Source organism: Cnephaeus nilssonii, assembly GCF_951640355.1.
Source record: "Cnephaeus nilssonii genome assembly, chromosome: 3".
In the NCBI taxonomy this organism is placed as follows: domain Eukaryota; kingdom Metazoa; phylum Chordata; class Mammalia; order Chiroptera; family Vespertilionidae; genus Cnephaeus; species Cnephaeus nilssonii.
The window spans coordinates 68,045,207-68,063,041 of record NC_137074.1 but is presented as its reverse complement, the minus strand read 5'-3'; the positions used below and the strand labels follow the sequence as shown (position 1 = coordinate 68,063,041).

At 46.6% G+C, this 17,835-nt stretch overlaps 1 pseudogene across 1 annotated transcript; it reads right to left on the bottom strand.

The window, feature by feature from the left end:
• Window positions 1-12,556: 12,556 nt before the first annotated feature.
• LOC307096711 (neurofilament light polypeptide-like) lies at window positions 12,557-16,569 on the bottom strand (annotated as a pseudogene). Its single transcript has 2 exons — window positions 16,562-16,569; window positions 12,557-13,736 (listed from the first exon to the last, which is right to left on the bottom strand). The product of its transcript is annotated as a neurofilament light polypeptide-like (transcript).
• Window positions 16,570-17,835: the final 1,266 nt, after the last annotated feature.

Sequence of the window (17,835 nt, the reverse complement as noted above, 5' to 3'; positions counted from 1 at the left end):
TGAGGTACACATGTTAATGAACTTTTGTTTTTCTCTTGGTGGTCTGTCTTTTATTACAAGGGCCTCCACTAAGAACTCAGAAAGGTAGAAGAAAACTATTTTTCCTCCTCCATAATTCTATCTCAGGAAATCAAGTGCCCAGCTGAACAATGAGGTTGGCTCAAGTACCAAGCAGTCTTGGCTGACGGGAGGGAAGCTTCTAGGGAGAAATCAATGATATTGGCATCAAAGTGGGACGGAGGGCACATGCATGGTTGCTGGTGGGAGTTTAAAGTGGTTCAACATTTTTGGAGGATGATTTGGCAAATTTGATAGAAATGTTCAAGGTACATCCAAGAGTCTTCTACTAGGTATCGCATCTGCTGAGATAAAGCACAAGCGCACAAGCCCTGGTCAGAACCCAGGATGCTACTGCAGGCTCCCCTTCCATGATAGGAAAACCTAGGAACAACCTGCATTTTTAGGACAAGGTGGCATCTATACTAATAAAAGGGTAATATGTTAATTAGACTGAACATCTTCTGGACGACCTTCCAGATGTCCTTCTGGACATCCTTCCCAACAAAGCCATGTTGGCAGGGCCAAGGCAGAGGAGGTTAGAGGCGATCAGGCAGGCAGGGGAGAGCAGTTAGGGGGACCAGGCCGGCAGGGGAGAGCAGTTAGGGCAAACAGGCTGTCAGGGGAGAGCAGTTAGGGGGATCAGGCTGGCAGGCAGGTGAGCGGTTAGGAGACAGAGGTCCTGAGGGCTCCCAGATTGGAGAGAGTGCAGGCCGAGCTGAGGGGACCCCCTTCCCGTGCATGAATTTCATGCACCGGACCTCTAGTATATTATAATTACCTGTTGTGAGTTTTAAGTCCCCTCTCTTCCATTAGGTTCTTAAAGGCAAGGATCTTCTATGTAAAAACTAGATCTGGGACACAAAGATAAATGTTTGAAAAATGTGTAAGTGAATTTTGTTGAATATCTAATTTTAAATAGGACTCCTCCTTGTAGGGATAGCTGTAGACTATTTTTTTTTTTGAATTCTGATTATAAGCACCTCTGAGTACAAATATTTTTTGTGCATATTATTTAACTATGGTACAGTTTTGTTTTGTTCACCCCCCCATACCATCATTTCTGTCACAGGAAAACTGAGGATAGAAAGTGCCCTTTATTCATATAAATGGCATTGGACTCATTAATAAAATGAAAACACAAATAGAGATTTGATAATATTTTCCATAATATTGCTTTCTCCTCCATTATGATCAGCATCAAGAATAATTCTTGAGAAACCAAGATGGCGGCATAGGTTAAACACCTAACCTACAGCCTGGCACAACAATTTCAAAAACACAACTAAAAGTCAAAACGGACATCATCCAGAACCACAGGAAAGCTGGCTGACTGAAATGCCCACAACTAGAAGGAAAGAGAAATCCACAAGGAAAATCAGAGAAGCCGTAAAAGCTTGAGGTATGGAGACACGGGCGGAGACATGAGCCCGCGCGCGTGCGGGGAGGACGGGGCCGGAGGAAGGGGAGGCTGACGGCCTGGCTGGCGTTCTCTGGAGGGAAGGAGATAAAAGCGCCAGATTGTGCTGAACCCCAGCTCCGACTGCACTGAACCCCAGTTCTGGGCGAAACCCTGGGAAGCCGGGCTCAGGCTGGGGGAGTCTGGGCTGTGGGGCGGAGGCACAGAGGAGTTGCGCCAGAGCCGCGCACGGGAATGTGCGCAGAGGAGGGACTGTTGCCTGTACCTCTGGATTGCCCTAGCGGGAGGGAGACAAAAGCTCCTGACCGTGCTGAACCCCAGTTCCAACTGCACTGAACCCCAGTTCTGGGAGAGACCCGGGGAAGCCAGGCTCATGCTGGGGAAAGCTGGGCTGTGGGGCAGAGGTGCAGAGAGGCGGCGAAGAGTAGAGCACCGGAGGCACGCACGGGATTGTGCGCGGAGGATGGGCTGTTGACTGTGCCACTGAGTCGCCCTGGTGGGAAGGAGACAAAAGCGCCAGACTGCGGTGAGCCCCAGTTCTGACTACACGGAAACCCAGTTCTGGGCGAGAATCTGGGAATCCAGATTCATTGGGGGAGAGACTAGACTGTTTGGCAGCGCGCGAAACTCCAGGGCGCTTTTCTCTCAGAGGTGTTTGCTGGGAGTACGGAGGGACACTGAGACACAGGAACCTCATAGGGCGGGGCTGACGGGAAGCCAAGGCGGTAGGCTCCTCCCTGTAACTCCGCCCCATCCAAGCTGAACACAGAGGCTTTTACAATTTTGCAAGTCTAGTTGAATGGGACTGTCTCCCGGCATAGACACAGCTGATCCTCACAGCCAATTGGACTGGAGGTCACATCCTCCCAGTGTACCAACAGCAATCAAGGCTTAACAACACCAAGACTTTGCACTCAGCCCACAAAGGGGGGTATCAAGAGCGACCACCTAGGGAGATTGGGGAAGCTGAGCGATAGGGAGGCAGCCAAAAGGGGAAGACACCGAAACAGGTCACGAATATAAGGGATGCTGTAATTCCTGCTGAGGGGCCTCAGGCAGTAGCTGACCTACACTCTAGTGGTCGGTGTGAGATGACACCAGATTTCAACCACTCGCATAAGGGACACATTCAAGAGGCAGACGCAGTGAGCGCCAAAGCCTTCCTGCACCAAGACCCGGCACATAAACGTGTCTCCCGCACAGCAACTCTACCTTTATAGACACAGAGGGTCCGCACGGCCAATTGGCCTGGAGGACAATTCCTCCCAGTGACACCAACAACAATCAAGGCTTAACATACAAACAAAGACCAAGATGGAGGCATAGGGCAGAAGCCTGATTGCTGCCTACCACAACAATTTTGAGACTACGACGGGAGAGCAGAGCAGACACCATCCAGAACCACCGGAGGGCTGACTGAGCAGATGCTCTACCACTAGAATAAAAGAGAGGGGTACGCGGGATGAAGCTGATGCCAGTGACCCAAAGACCACACTTTAAAAACTACGGCTCAGGCGACACAATGGCGGCCTGGAATGTGCTCGGCGAAGTTCCCCCAGCTGTCTCCGGCTGAGGGGAAGGCTCCACTCGCTGCCGAGCACGGACAGACGAGCCCCTGGGAGACATGGGGTGGCAGACTACACGCTTGCTGACCTCCGAGTCCTTCAAGAATCTCAACGCCCCGGAAGCAGCCAGGTGCGTACGCTCGGCGACTGGCCACCGCTGCAGACCCAAGGGCCGACGCAGCCACCCCTAACCAGCCCGCCGCCGCGCACCGGGCACACCGGAGCTTCGCCGAGCCCGCCGCCCAACGAGTTCTGCGGTGGCTGCCCTGGAGCTTTGAGAAAATGGCCGAAGGAATTGCTGAGAGGGAATTGACCAACAGGAATTGGGATCAAGAAGACCAAACCCCGCTGGGTCCCGGATCCGGGTGAAGCCGCGCGCCCCTGGGTCCGGGTGAGGCTGGGAACTGGGTCAGGGTGAAGCTGGGTCCTGGGTCCAGGTGAGGCCACGCACCCCTGGGTCCGGGCGAGGCCATGCGCCCCTGGGTCCAGGTGAAGCTGAATCCTGGGTCTGGGCGAGGCCGTGTGCCCCTGGATCCGGGTGAGGCTGGGTCCCGGGTCCGGGTGAGGCCGTGGGCCCCTGGATCCGGGTGAGGCCAAGTGACCCTGGGTCTGGGAGAGGCCACGTGCCCCTGGGTCAGGAGGAAGCTAGATCCCAGGTCCGGGTGAGGCCATGTGCCCCTGGATCCGGGTGAGGCTGGGTCCCAGGCACGGGAGAGGCCACGCGCCCCTGGGTCCGGGTAAGCCTGGCCCCAGGTCCGGGTGAGGCCGTGGGCCCCTGGATCCGGGTGAGCCTGGGTCCCGGGTCCGGGTGAGGCCGTGGGCCCCTGGATCCGGGTGAGCCTGGGTCCCGGGTCTGGGTGAGGCCGTGGGCCCCTGGATCCGGATGAGGCCACGCGACCCTGGGTCTGGGAGAGGCCACGCGCCCCTGGGTCCAGGTGAGGCCACGTGCCCCTGGGTCCGGGGGAAGCTAGATCCCGGGTCCGGGCGAGGCCATGTGCCCCTGGATCCGGGTGAGGCTGGGTCCCAGGCCCGGGAGAGGCCACGCGCCCCTGGATCCGGGTGAGCCTGGCCCCAGGTCCGGGTGAGGCCGTGGGCCCCTGGATCCGGGTGAGCCTGGGTCCCGGGTCCGGGTGAGGCCGTGGGCCCCTGGATCCGGGTGAGCCTGGGTCCCGGGTCCGGGTGAGGCCGTGGGCCCCTGGATCCGGATGAGGCCACGCGACCCTGGGTCTGGGAGAGGCCACGCGCCCCTGGGTCCAGGTGAGGCCACGTGCCCCTGGGTCCGGGGGAAGCTAGATCCCGGGTCCGGGCGAGGCCATGCGCCCCTGGGTCCAGGTGAAGCTGAATCCTGGGTCTGGGCGAGGCCATGTGCCCCTGGATCCGGGTGAGGCTGGGTCCCGGGTCCGGGTGAGGCCGTGGGCCCCTGGATCCGGGTGAGCCTATGTCCCGTGTCCGGGTGAGGCCGTGGGCCCCTGGATCCTGGTGAGCCTGGGTCCCGGGTCCGGATGAGGCCGTGGGCCCCTGGATCCGGGTGAGCCTGGGTCCCGGATCTGGGTGAGGCCGTGGGCCCCTGGATCCGGGTGAGGCCACGCGACCCTGGATCCAGGTGAGGCTGGGTCCCAGGCCCGGGAGAGGCCATGCACCCCTGGGTCCAGGTGAAGCTGAATCCTGGGTCTGGGCGAGGCCGTGTGCCCCTGGATCCGGGTGAGGCTGGGTCCCAGGTCCGGATGAGGCCGTGGGCCCCTGGATCCGGGTGAGGCCACGCGACCCTGGGTCTGGGAGAGGCCACGCGCCCCTGGGTCCAGGTGAGGCCACGTGCCCCTGGGTCCGGGGGAAGCTAGATCCCGGGTCCGGGCGAGGCCATGCGCCCCTGGGTCCAGGTGAAGCTGAATCCTGGGTCTGGGTGAGGCCGTGGGCCCCTGGATCCGGGTGAGCCTGGGTCCCGGGTCCAGGTGAGGCCGTGGGCCCCAGGATCCGGGTGAGCCTGGGTCCCGGATCTGGGTGAGGCCGTGGGCCCCTGGATCCGGGTGAGGCCACGCGACCCTGGATCCGGGTGAGGCTGGGTCCCAGGCCCGGGAGAGGCCATGCACCCCTGGGTCCAGGTGAAGCTGAATCCTGGGTCTGGGCGAGGCCGTGTGCCCCTGGATCCGGGTGAGGCTGGGTCCCGGGTCCGGGTGAGACCGGGGGCCCCTGGATCCGGGTGAGCCTGGGTCCCGGGTCCGGGTGAGGCCGTGGGCCCCTGGATCCGGGTGAGCCTGGCCCTGGGTCCGGGTGAGGCCGTGGGCCCCTGGATCCGGGTGAGCCTGGCCCTGGGTCCGGGTGAGGCCGTGGGCCCCTGGATCCGGGTGAGCCTTGGTCCCGGGTCCGGGTGAGGCCATGGGCCCCTGGATCCGGGTGAGCCTGGGTCCCGGGTCCGGGTGAGGCCGTGGGCCCCTGGATCCGGGTGAGCCTGGGTCCCAGGTCCGGGTGAGGCCGTGGGCCCCTGGATCCGGGTGAGGCCACGCGACCCTGGGTCTGGGAGAGGCCACGCGCCCCTGGGTCCAGGTGAGGCCACGTGCCCCTGGGTCCGGGGGAAGCTAGATCCTGGGTTCAGGCGAGGCCGTGTGCCCCTGGATCCGGTTGAGGCTGGGTCCCAGGCCCGGGAGAGGCCACGCCCCCCTGGGTCCGGGTGAGGCCATGCGCCCCTGGGTACAGGTAAAGCTGAATCCTGGGTCTGGGCGAGGCCGTGTGCCCCTGGATCCGGGTGAGGCTGGGTCCCGGGTCCGGGTGAGGCCATGGGCCCCTGGATCCGGGTGAAGCCATGCCCCTGGGTCCGGCCGAGTCCAAACCAGAGGGACTCGGACCTGCATTACCACCATTTGTCCACCATCCAGAGCTGAGGGGTCAGTGCCGACATGTACTCATAAGGAACTGGTAGACATTGATATTGGGTCTCAAAAGAACTGTTGGTCCAGAAAGAAACTCACTACAGACTGATTCATTTGCCTGTCAGCATAACTATTATTGCTCATCTCACATTCAGTTCATATAAGTATATCTCTAGTAACACATGATCTCGCTCATCTAGGGGAAATGATGAACAACATAGACTGATGAACAAGAACAGAACCAGAAACAAGGAGGCATCGATCGGACTATCGGGCCTCAGAGGGAGGATAGGGGAAGGTGGGGGGAGAGGGGAGAGATCAACCAAAGGTCTTGTGTGCATGCATATGAGCCTAAGCAATGGTTAAGTTCAACAGGGGGTTGGGGCATCCATGGGGAGGGGTGTGGGATGGGAATGGGGGGATGAGGACAAATATGTGACACCTTAATCAATAAAGAAATTTAAAAAAAAAGAATAATTCTTAACTTTGAAATGTAAGCAAGAACTTGTTTTTTGTTAGTTTGTTTTTTGCTGTTTTGAAGGAATTTCATATATTATATTTGAGATGGGCTGAGAACTGACATAGAGAGGAGTAGCAATTGACAGTAAAAACAATTTATAATTAGTTTTCATGCTTACTCATAAGTTGTTATAGCAAACAAAAAGAATAAAATAAATAAATTTTTATATTAGTTTCTCTGAAAAGTATTGAAATACTATACAGTATTCATCAAAATTTATATTCTTGAAAAACAATTCTTCTTTTATTTCTTTTATTTTTTTGTTAATCCTCACCCGAGGATATTTTTTCATTGATTTTTAGGGAGAGTGGAAAGGAGCGGGAAAGACAGAGAGAGAAACATCAATGTGAGAGAAACACATTGATTAGTTGCCTCCTGCATGAGCCCTGACCAGGGCTTGGTTCGGGGAGGAGCTTGCAACCAAGGTATGTGCCCTTCGCTGGAATCGAACCCTGGACCCTTTGGTCCACAGGCTGATGCTCTATCCACTGAGCCAAACTGGCTAGGGTGAAAACAACTCTTGTTTAATTATTAATTTTCACTTATATAAAAGATGAAAATGGTATCATATAATCATCTCAACATTTAAATTAATCTTAATTTTAAAAAAGTGAAGTTTATAAGAGAAAAATTTAACCTCCTATCTAATAAAGAGGGAATATGCTTATTGACTGTCACTCCCTCACAAAGATGGTGGCACCTACAGCCAATAAGGAGGGAATATGCTAATTGACTGCCATGCCCTCAAAGATGGCACAGCCCACAGCCACAAGATGGAGGCGCCCAATCCCCTCAGCCCCCCAGCCGCCCAGGGCCAGCCTGAGGTGCAGGCAAGCCTCAGATGGTGGCTGCCCAGCCACTCAGGGCTGGCCCGAGAGACGACCAAATGACTGAACAAGCAGGCTGCGTGGGGTGACCAGGCCAGCAGGCGGGGCAGTGAGGGTGACCAGGCTGGCAGGGGGAGCAGTTTGGGGTGACCAGGCTGGCAGAGGGGGGCTGTAAGAGGCAACCAGGCTGGCGGGGGGGCAGTTGGGAGCAATTAGTCTGGCAGGGGGGCAGTGAGGGTGACTAGGCCAGTGGGGGAACAGTTGGGAGCGACCAGGCCAGCAGGGGGGCAGTTAGGGGTGACCAGGCTGGCACGCAGAGTCAGTGAGGGATGATCAGGTCAGCAGGGCAGGGGCAGTTAGGGGCGACAAGGCAGGCAGGCAGGTGAGTGATTAGGAGCCAGCGGTTCAGGATTGTGAGAAGGATATCAGACTGCCAGTTTAGGCCCAATCCCCTGACAGTCAGACCTCCCCCGAGGGGTCCCGGATTGGAGAGGGTGCAGGCTGGGCTGAGAGGACTGGGCCTCTAGTTTACAAATTAGAACAATGAAGGTATTTCCAATGAACATAATTTTAATGGAGAATTTCTGTATTACTTTAATTTTAAGGAGGGATAACATCATCACAATTTATTATAAATCCATTTTTAAAAGGAATAAGAGAAACAATGGAAGTGAATCAATTATTCCATAATAGATCAGTTTTTTTAATTAGTTCAAACAATTTAATCAGTTTTTTCATGTTAAATGTAACAATTCTGTGCTCAAAAGTCTAATCAAAACCTCTAACAATGATTATTTACCAACAATGAAGTATTTAATAGAAAATGACATACCTTGCATATTTTCTGTTTTGTTTTGTCATGGAGTTTCTTTATTTCCTCTGAGCACAATTTTCTTTCTGTATGCCTTAACTTCATTACATATGTGAGATTTTGATACACTATAGACAATGAAATCGATTTCTGGTTACTCATAGTTTTCTTTTCAAAATTTAACAGAATTTCCTGAGCAAGTTCTGGGTTAGATTTTGTCTTTTCATGAAATTAACACACATTGGGGGGGAAAAAAAGCCATTTTATCAACAAAGAGAATAAAAAACTGGCATCACTTGTGATTTCTAAAGGTGTAAGTGCTTTCAGGGCATAAAAGTGACACCAAATGGTAAAACATGATAGGTTAATAGGAAAATTTAAATGTCAATGGGATGCATATTCATAGATTAATTAGTTAATTGAATTTAGAAAATTAATATCAGCAAATAATCATTTATCCTAGCAATGTGACAGTGGGTCTCAGAGAAGCAAATTCAGAAAGTCTGAGTAAATGTGTTTGCATTATCTTTTGAAATAGGTTACTAAGGCTAGGGACCTGCCTCAAAGCAGTTGAATTACATGGTAATCTGGACTGAAATGCAATAGAAAGTAAGCACTAGAAAACAAATAGAAGTTGAGAATGATAATCCCGTAAATATTTACTCATTTGTTTATGAAATCATATATTTAGCAAATATATTTTTTCTGGTAGTGTGATCTAAGGCAGTATGATTTTAATTCTGAGGTTATAAAATACTCCCCTAATATTATCCCAAATCTAAATTAAAGTTTGGGGGACTATTTTGGAGATAGACACTGCATATACTCTGATATTACATGAAAATATAAGGTATAAATCATTGTAAAAAGTCCACTTCTCGGAAAAAAAATGTAATTGATTATAGGGTTTAAAATGAAAGGTATAAATGAGTGACTTGTTTTTTCACTTTCTCCTCTCTATTCTTTCCCACTGCTACTCTTCCCTTCCTTCCAGCAGTAATGCCTCTTCCTCTTCCAGAATAGTTTACTCTGAAAGTCACCACGTGTAGATCCTCGGTCCTCAGCTCTCACTGCACATGTCTCTCCTGAGGCTTTTACCTACCCATGGTTAATTAAATCAGAAGCTTGGGAGAATGAAATTTTGATATCTGCTGTTTAAAGAGCTCTCTAATTGCCCTAGTCGGTTTGGCACAGTGGATAGAGTGTCAGCGTCAGGGGTTTGATTCAGGTCAAGGGCACATTGCAGGCTCCATCGTGGGTTCGCACATGCGGATGTTTCTCTGGTCTCTCCCATGCTCTCTAAAAATAAGTTGATTGGGTTAAAATATCCATGGGTATTTTAAAATAAAAAAATATATAAAAATCTCTCATTGATTTTCATGTGTGGTTAAGTTTGAAAAACCTATCTTCTTAGAAAGAATTTACTAGGTAAGTCAGAAAGTTTTTTACTAATTAAACACCTACTATGTACTCAGCAACTGCCTTAGCATTATAGTCATTGGAAAGCAGTGTAAATGCTGCACTGCATCTTCACAGTACTTGCAAATTTACTGCATTAAACAATCATTTCTAAAATCTAAGTTAAGAAGTAACTGTGGGCTTATATTTCTTAATTTTTTTTAGAAAATTGCTGTTAATAAAAGTTAAATTTCCTAAGTTTTTATTTATTTATTCATATATTAAAATTTTTACAATAATATTACCTCAGTTGCAATCTGAAATGTTTTCTGATGGAAAATTAAGAGCCTCAGTTACAGCTGGTACTGCCTTAAAATTGTGCATGCAACTTAAAGTGAACTTTTGTTAAAAGCATACACTATGGTGTTAGGATGCACACATTCAAGTCTTAGCTTTGTGATTTGCTAGTTGTATTTTCCTGAGCCAGTTATTTAACTCATTTGTACTTTTATTACCTCATCTGTCAGCGATAATACTATTCCTATTTTATCAAATTGTTGTAAGAAAAAAAGTAATAAATTGTTGTGAGAAATATATGACTTTGAGTTCTTGATTTAAGGAAAGTATTTGTGGAAGTGTTAGCTATTATTATTATTGAAACAAAAAAACACACAAAAGTGGGTGTTTTGAGTCCGAGCTCTTGTCTTGCAAAAATTTAAGAATGAAGTCAGAGACAAAAGTGATTAATGGAACCAGCGTTTATTGGGATAAGACAATCCTGGAAAAGGTGTAGCTAAGGTTCCAGGAGCAGCCCAGTGTCCAGAGCTTCCTTTCCATGTTACAGTCAGGAGAAACTTAGTATCCAAGTTAATTACAGTCCAATAGTCCATGTGTGGAGGCCCACATGGCCATAAAGCACGTGGGCACAGGTGTGCTCCCCCACGACAGGAATGTCAGGTATCCATTGTGCGCTGCGCTGGGGGAGAGGGAAGGGAGCCACTCTTTGTTTGTATATATGCTTGCCTCACTGCCTTGTGATTGGTTATCTGCTCACTGTCTTAGTAATATCCATACATTTTAAAATTCATGACTCTTGGTGCACCCTTCCTTCCCACCCATTTGGGGGCCCTTCGTAACTTCACCTAGCTGGGTTCCCATTTCACTTCCTTCTCCCATGGTCCTGGCCCTCTCTACCTAATTTTTTTTTTCTGTTTTATTATGTTATAGGTTTTGTGTTTTACCATTTTGAAAGGCTATTAATATGTATTCATATGTTGCAGATTTGTATGCTATGTCAAAAATCTTGTGTAACCATTTGCTTCATATTGTTGAAAATGTTTTGGGGATGTCAAAATATGTGTATATCTATGGAGAGTAGGTTATAAAATGCAAATGTTTTCCTTTTCTTGGATAAAAATAGACTGAGAATCATTGGCATCGACCCAAAGAAATTTAAAAAGGGAGGAATTTGTATGAGCTGGCATACTTTATTGAATACTAATCAAAGAGGGAATGAGTTGAACTAGACATTGAAAGCACATAAAATTTTAATAATCGAGGGTTGTTGATGAACCTCAGAAGTAGACTTAACTGTGAAACATAATATAAATTCTACCAGGTGTCATGATTGTCACCATTACCTTAGCCTAAGATTCTGTTTTTGTTTTGACCTTAGATAATATAAAAAAAATACCTGTGTTGCCTGTTTATTTACAAGAAGAACATGAGTTCTTCAGCATATGTCCAAATTTCTCTACACCTCAATCCACTACATTGACAAATTTCAACATATCCAAGATCAGTCAGCCATACTCTAATAAAATGCACTAAAAATAGATTTCCTATATTATGATATTCAAAAGAGCTTTCTTTATCATTAAAAATACTAGTATATAAGAGCATCATCATCATCATTACCACCATTTTTTACTATAACGAGAGATGTATATTTTATAAGCAGCATGGTAGCTTGAATTTTCTATTATCCTAAGACATTATTTAATTCAATGAAATTTATTTTTTAATTTTATTGAATTTACTAGTGGCCTGGTGCATGAAGTTCATGCACGGGGGAGGGGGTGTCCCTCAGCCCGGCCTGCATCCTCTCCAATCTGGGACCCCTGTGGGATCGGGCCTAAACCGGCAGTTGGACAACCCCCTCGCAATCCGGGACTGCTGGCTCCTAACTGCTCACCTGCCTGCCTGCTTGATCGCCCCTAACCACTCTGCTTGCTGGCCTGATTTCCCCCAACTGCACCCCCCTGCCAGCCTGCTCATCGCCAACTTCTCCCCACCACCAGCCTGATCACCCACAACTGCACTCCCCTCCTGGCCTGATCACCCCTAACCGCCTTTGCCTCGGCCCCGCCACCATGGCTTTGACCAGAAGGATGTCTGGAAGGTCTCATGGTCTAATTAGTATATTACCCTTTTATTAATATAGATAGGATATGACATACTGCCATAACTATAACATATCTACCAGTATTGCTATATGAGAATACGTATTTTATGCGATAGGAAGGCATCTAAAACATTACATTGTATATGTTGTAAGTAGTAGGATATACTGTATTCGTAGCAATAATATACACCCTGTGACTTCCCTTTCTGATTTGGGAATGGTTCCCCAGTTCTTTGAATGTTTCCTGGCCCCTAATGTATTTTTTTGTCATTCAGTGTAACTTTATTTACTGTTTATTGCACATGTTTGAGGTCTTTAATTTCTAACCACTAAAGATTCAAAGGACTATTTTTTCCATGAAGTTTAACATTAACATTAGTGAATTCATGTATTCATGTGTTTTTATTGTAAACATCTGAATTATTCACATTGTCATAGATCCTGAACTCATAAGCGTGGACCATGCACAGGCTGGCAGCAAGCCAGGAAGCCACTCTTCAAGCAAACAGATACTCTGCATAAGGAGAAAAGTCATAGCACAACATTTAATGTCCAACCTGAGTCACCTCAGAATGCTATATATGTTGACTTCTTAATTCATATAGTATCGGGAACTCAACTGCTTGGTTGGTGACAGGGTTGACCTGGTTTCCGGAGGATTATTCCTGAAATAATTAAGGAAAGGGGGGCTCAATCTTTCTTCTTGGTTGCTTGCTCCTCCCCAGCACCTTCATCTTTCTTCTCGTCCTCAGCTTCTTGGGCATCTTCTCCTTCACCTTCACCTCCTTCTTCTTTCTCCTTTGGGTCCTCAGATTCTTCCTTGGCACCTTCTTCCTCTTCCTCTCCTTCCTCTTCCTCAGCCACTTCCTTTTCCTTCTTTTCTTCAGCTTCTCCTTCAGAAGGGGGCTCATCCTTTGCTTCCTCGGCTTTTGCAGCCTCAATGGTCTCCTCCACCTTGATCTGCTCCTCCTGGACGTGGCTGGTGTATTAAGAAGGGAAGAAGCAAGTGGACATCAAGTAGGAGCTGGTCTGTAAACCACTGAAGGCAGATTGACTAAAGACCTGGGAACTCTGGGAGTAGCCGCTGGCTATGCTTCCCATGCTGGTGAAACTGAGTCGGGTCTCCTCACCTTCCAAGAGTTTCCTGTAAGCTGCAATGTCAATGTCCAAAGCCTTCTTCACATTGAGGAGGTCCTGGTATACTTTTAAATATCGTGCCATTTCATTCTTTGTAGTTCTCAACTCATTTTCTAATTTGTTGATTGTGTCCTGCATAGCACTAATGTTGGTGTTCTTGTTATCCTCCAGCTCTTGCAGCTGCTTTCCCAGCGCTTCGTTCAAGCCCTGGCTTGCTTTGATCTCCAGGGTCTTGGCCTTGAGCAGGCAGCGGCTCTAGGACACCTTGTCCTTGGCAGCGCGCACCGCGTAGGTGTTCGTGGCATTGCTCTTGGTCAGCATGGTGAGCAACTCTTGTACCATTCTTCGGCATTCTGCATGTTCTTGGCAGCCAGCTTCTCGTACTGGGCGTGGATGTCCTTGAGCACAGCAGAGATGTCAGACTTGGAGAACACGTCCATCTCCACGGAGAGCTGAGCATACTGGATCTGCGCCTGCAGCTCAGAGATCTCCTCTTCGTGCACCTTCTTCAGAAAGGCGATTTCGTCCATCAGGCTGTCGATGCAGCTTTTCGAGCTCAGCACCAGCGAGAGCTGCCTCGTCTGCACCTTTGCGTGCCTCCATCAGCCAGCCCTCAGCATCCTCATGGTTCAGCACCTCTTCCTGGTAGCATGCCTGCAGCTTGCTCCCAGTCCCTTCTGAGCCCTGGTGCCTCCTAACTGCCCACTGCCCTCTCCTCGCCAGGGACAGGGAGCTGTGTGGTGGGGCACAGGCATCCCATTTTCATTAAAATGTTCAACTTGGGCCTTTTCCACTGGTATCCGCAGGTGGCCCGGGGGTAAACACTGATCCAGGAGACGCTGGCCACCCCTGCCTCCCCGGTCCCTGATCGATCCCAGCCTGGACCCCACGGGCAGTGTCAGGTGCTGCCTGTGCCACCTGCCCGATCTCCAATGGTGACCTGGACCCTGCGGGCGGTGTGTGGCACTGCCTGCCCTGCCTGCATATGCAAATTTACCACCATCTTTTTTTGGGTTAATTTGCATATCACTCCTGATTGGCTATGGGCATAGTGGAGGTACGGTCAATTAGCATCTTTCTCTTTTATTAGTGTAGATTGGGGTGACATAGGTTAATAAAATTCAGGTGTACAATTTTATAATACATCATCTATATATTGTATTGTGTCTTCACCACCCAAAGTCTTCTCCTTCTGTCACCATTTATTTCCCATTTACCCTCTTCTACTACCTCTCCCCACCCCCTTTCCCTCTGGTAATCACCATAACATTGTATGTGTCTACGAGTTTTTGTTTTCTTTTGCTTAATCCCTTCACCTTTTTCACCCAGCCTGCCCAATGCTTCTCCCCCATAACAGCTAGCTGTCAGTCTGTTCTCTGTATCTATGAGTCTGTTTCTATTTTGTTTTTTAGTTTATTTTGTTTATTAGATTCCATATATAAGTGAAATCATGTGGTATTTGTCTTTCTCTGACTGGCAAATTTCATTTAGCATAATAATCTCCAGGGACATCCATGCTGTCATAAAAGGTAAGATTTCCTTCTTTTTTATAGCCAAGTAGTATTCCATTTTGTAAATGTACCACATCTGTTTTGTCTACTTGTCTACAACTGGGCACTTGGGCTGCTTCCAAATCTTGACTATTGTAAAACGTGCTATAATGATCATAATGGTGCATATATCCTTTCCAATCAGTGTTTCAGGTTTCTGGGATATATTCCCAGGAGTGGAATTACTTAGGTCATAAGGCAGTTTCTTTTTTAATTAAAAAAAAAATATATTTTATTGATTTTTACAGAGTGGAAGGGAGAGGGATAGAGAGTTAGAAACATCGATGAGAGAGAAACATCGATCAGCTGCCTCCTGTACACCCCTTACTGGGGATGAGCCGGCAACCAAGGTGCATGCCCTTGACCTGAATCGAACCTGGGACCCTCCACTGAGCCAAAATGGTTAGGGCCCTTTTTTAATTTTTAGAAGTATCTCCACAGTGCTTTCCACAGTGGCTGCACCAATCTGCATTCCCACCAATAGTGCATATGGGTTCCTTTTTCTCCACATGCTCCCCAATCTTTGTTGTTTGTTGATTTATTGATGACAACCATTCTGACAGGTGGAGGTGATATCTCATTGTGGTTTTAATTTGCATTTCTCTTTATTTTAAAAACATTGGTGCAAATTTAACAGAAACCATCGATTCCTTTCTCTTAAAACACACTCACACACAACTGCATAAAATTTAAATATGTCATTGGGCCACAGAAGCCCAATCATTAACTTCTTTTTCATAAAACACCTTTCTTTATTTACGTGATAAATATATATCGAGGACCTACTGTGTGGCCAGAACTCTGCTAAGCTCTGAGTTAAAGCCAGGAACAAAAAAGACGTGCTCAATGCTTTTATGATGTTTAGAATCTTTGGGGGGTAAACAAGCAATAGTAGCTAATGAATATGAATTAACCACTAATACGTAATGAGTAAGAGTTTCCATGAAGGAAAGGAACTTGGTTTTCTGAGAGCACTGAAAAATAGATGATCAGGAAAGACTTCGCTGAAAACATAATGATTTAACTGAAATTTTAGGAATGAGTAAAATTTAATAGGCAAGGATGAGAGTGAAGAAAACATGATCTAGAAGGAAGGAATAACACGTGCAAAGTCTGTGTGGCAAGAAAGCAGGGTCTGCAAGGGACATTTAAAAAGGCTGCTTTGCTGGATATCGGGATGCAGACTGAAATGAGGATGGAGAGGTAAGAGTGTCCTTGTGTGACGCATTAAAGATTTTAGTGTCTATCCTAAGAGGACTAGAAAAAGTATCTCTTAAGTTCTTCCTCATGCCAACTTTACATAGTAAATTAGATTAAAAAATTAATGAAGCTCTGAGATCTTCAAAAAATATTATGTGTTGTTTCCTTACAAAATATTTTCTACTGTTTTCAACAACTTTCATAATAGTATTTAAAACCCAATTTATCTGAATATATGATGTTTTACAATCTTTTTGTTTTAACCTTTATTATTGAAGGTATTACAAATGTCCCCTTTTTTCTCCCATTGACCTCTTCTAGCCTGCCTCCACCCCCCCTGCCACCCTCTAGCCCCTTCCCCAGGCCTTCATCACCCACCCTATTGTCTGTGTCCATGGGTTATGCATATATGCATACAAGTTCCTTGATTGATCTCTTCCTACTCACCCACCCTCCCACTGCCTTCCAAATTTCAAAATAGGAAAACACTTTTACTAGAATAGTCATTTTCAAAGTACAACTAAGAGAAAATAAATTAGTAATTTTAAAACTTTTAGAATTCAACTTTGGGCCAGAATCCCCCTCTTCCACCACTTCTTTCTTATATTATGTAGCTGTGATTCTCTTTTCCATAAATCTATTAGAGAAATGTCATAATATAAAAAATATTCGTAATTAAACCACCACTTATTTAATTAGTCTCCACTCAGACATCCCTCTTAGTTTAACATAACATTTATCCTATCCCAATTACACCAATTAATTTGTAGAATTTTAATGTGTCTTGCTAATTTTCATACACACATACCTTATCATCTATCATTTATCTACCTACTTTGATTATCCAAAATTATTAAAAACGTAAGTCAATGTCAAACTTAAACTGTAAAATTTACAACTGATGCATGGTTTTAGGAAGTTCAAGGAAAGTATTCTGACATCTCAGACAAAATTTTATCAAATAAAGATTATGATAGCAGTTCACAAGTTATTGAACACTTATTGTGTAATAGTAGGCACTATTCTGAGATCTGTACCTATTTAATCCTCACAAAAACCTATTAAGGAGGTACTTTGGCTATCCCCATTTTCAGATGGAGAAAAGAATTTGCACAGAGGTTAGTAATTTGTTTCTGTAAGTTAGCTCAAAGGTGAATGAGCTGGTTAGGTGTCAAATGCAGTCAATCTGAACCAGAGCACAGAGCACTGGAATGTCTTTTGGAGTGACAAAATTAAACTAGTTTAAAATAAAGTAAAAGAACAATGATCTGATTGATATTTCAAAAAGAATGACTTAAATGTCAAAGGATTAGGTGGATCTATTGGGAAAACTGATAAGGTTCTTGGATAATTTGCAGAAACGACCATTTCTATTATTGTTTTAATATATAAAATTTAAGAATATTACTTTAGGCTAATATGTAATTTGACGAGAGTAACTACATATAAACAATTTATGCTTTCCAAAAATTAATGCACAATTTACTTTCTCTTAAATATGTAACACAATATAATTATTTTAAAATAAAAATTAGTAAAATTTTATAAAATTTTACTTTTGAGGTCTAATTAAAACATTTTTTTCACTATTTACTGAGAAATTTTGGTTTGCATTTGTTGTGAATACTTTTGTTTGGTTTGTCTTCAGATGTCTAATTCTCTGCTTATTTAGTTTAATTCCTCATTGCATCAAATACTTGTAGAATGCAGTACCTGCTTCCTATAGAATAATTTAAGGAACATTTCCTGTCATTGGCTCGGCCAATCATTCCCTAGTTCTTGGGACTTTGAATCTTGAGGGAGTAATATGAAGAGCAGGTAATACTGAGAAGTTATCATGATGGGGTGACCACAGGAGACACAGTATCAGGAATCTAGCAGCAGCAGTACTGACTATTCCTGACCATGGTAGATATTGGGTAAAACAGTGTTGTCATCAGTAGTGTTCCACTTGGCTGGTCCTATGGGGCGAACTTGGTGGTGGTTTGTTTGCTCAGTCATTCTCCCTCGGTGTTTGTCAAATTTTAAAGCCTTGCTATGCTTCATAAATTACATCAGCTAGGTTAGGATGTGGAAGATATT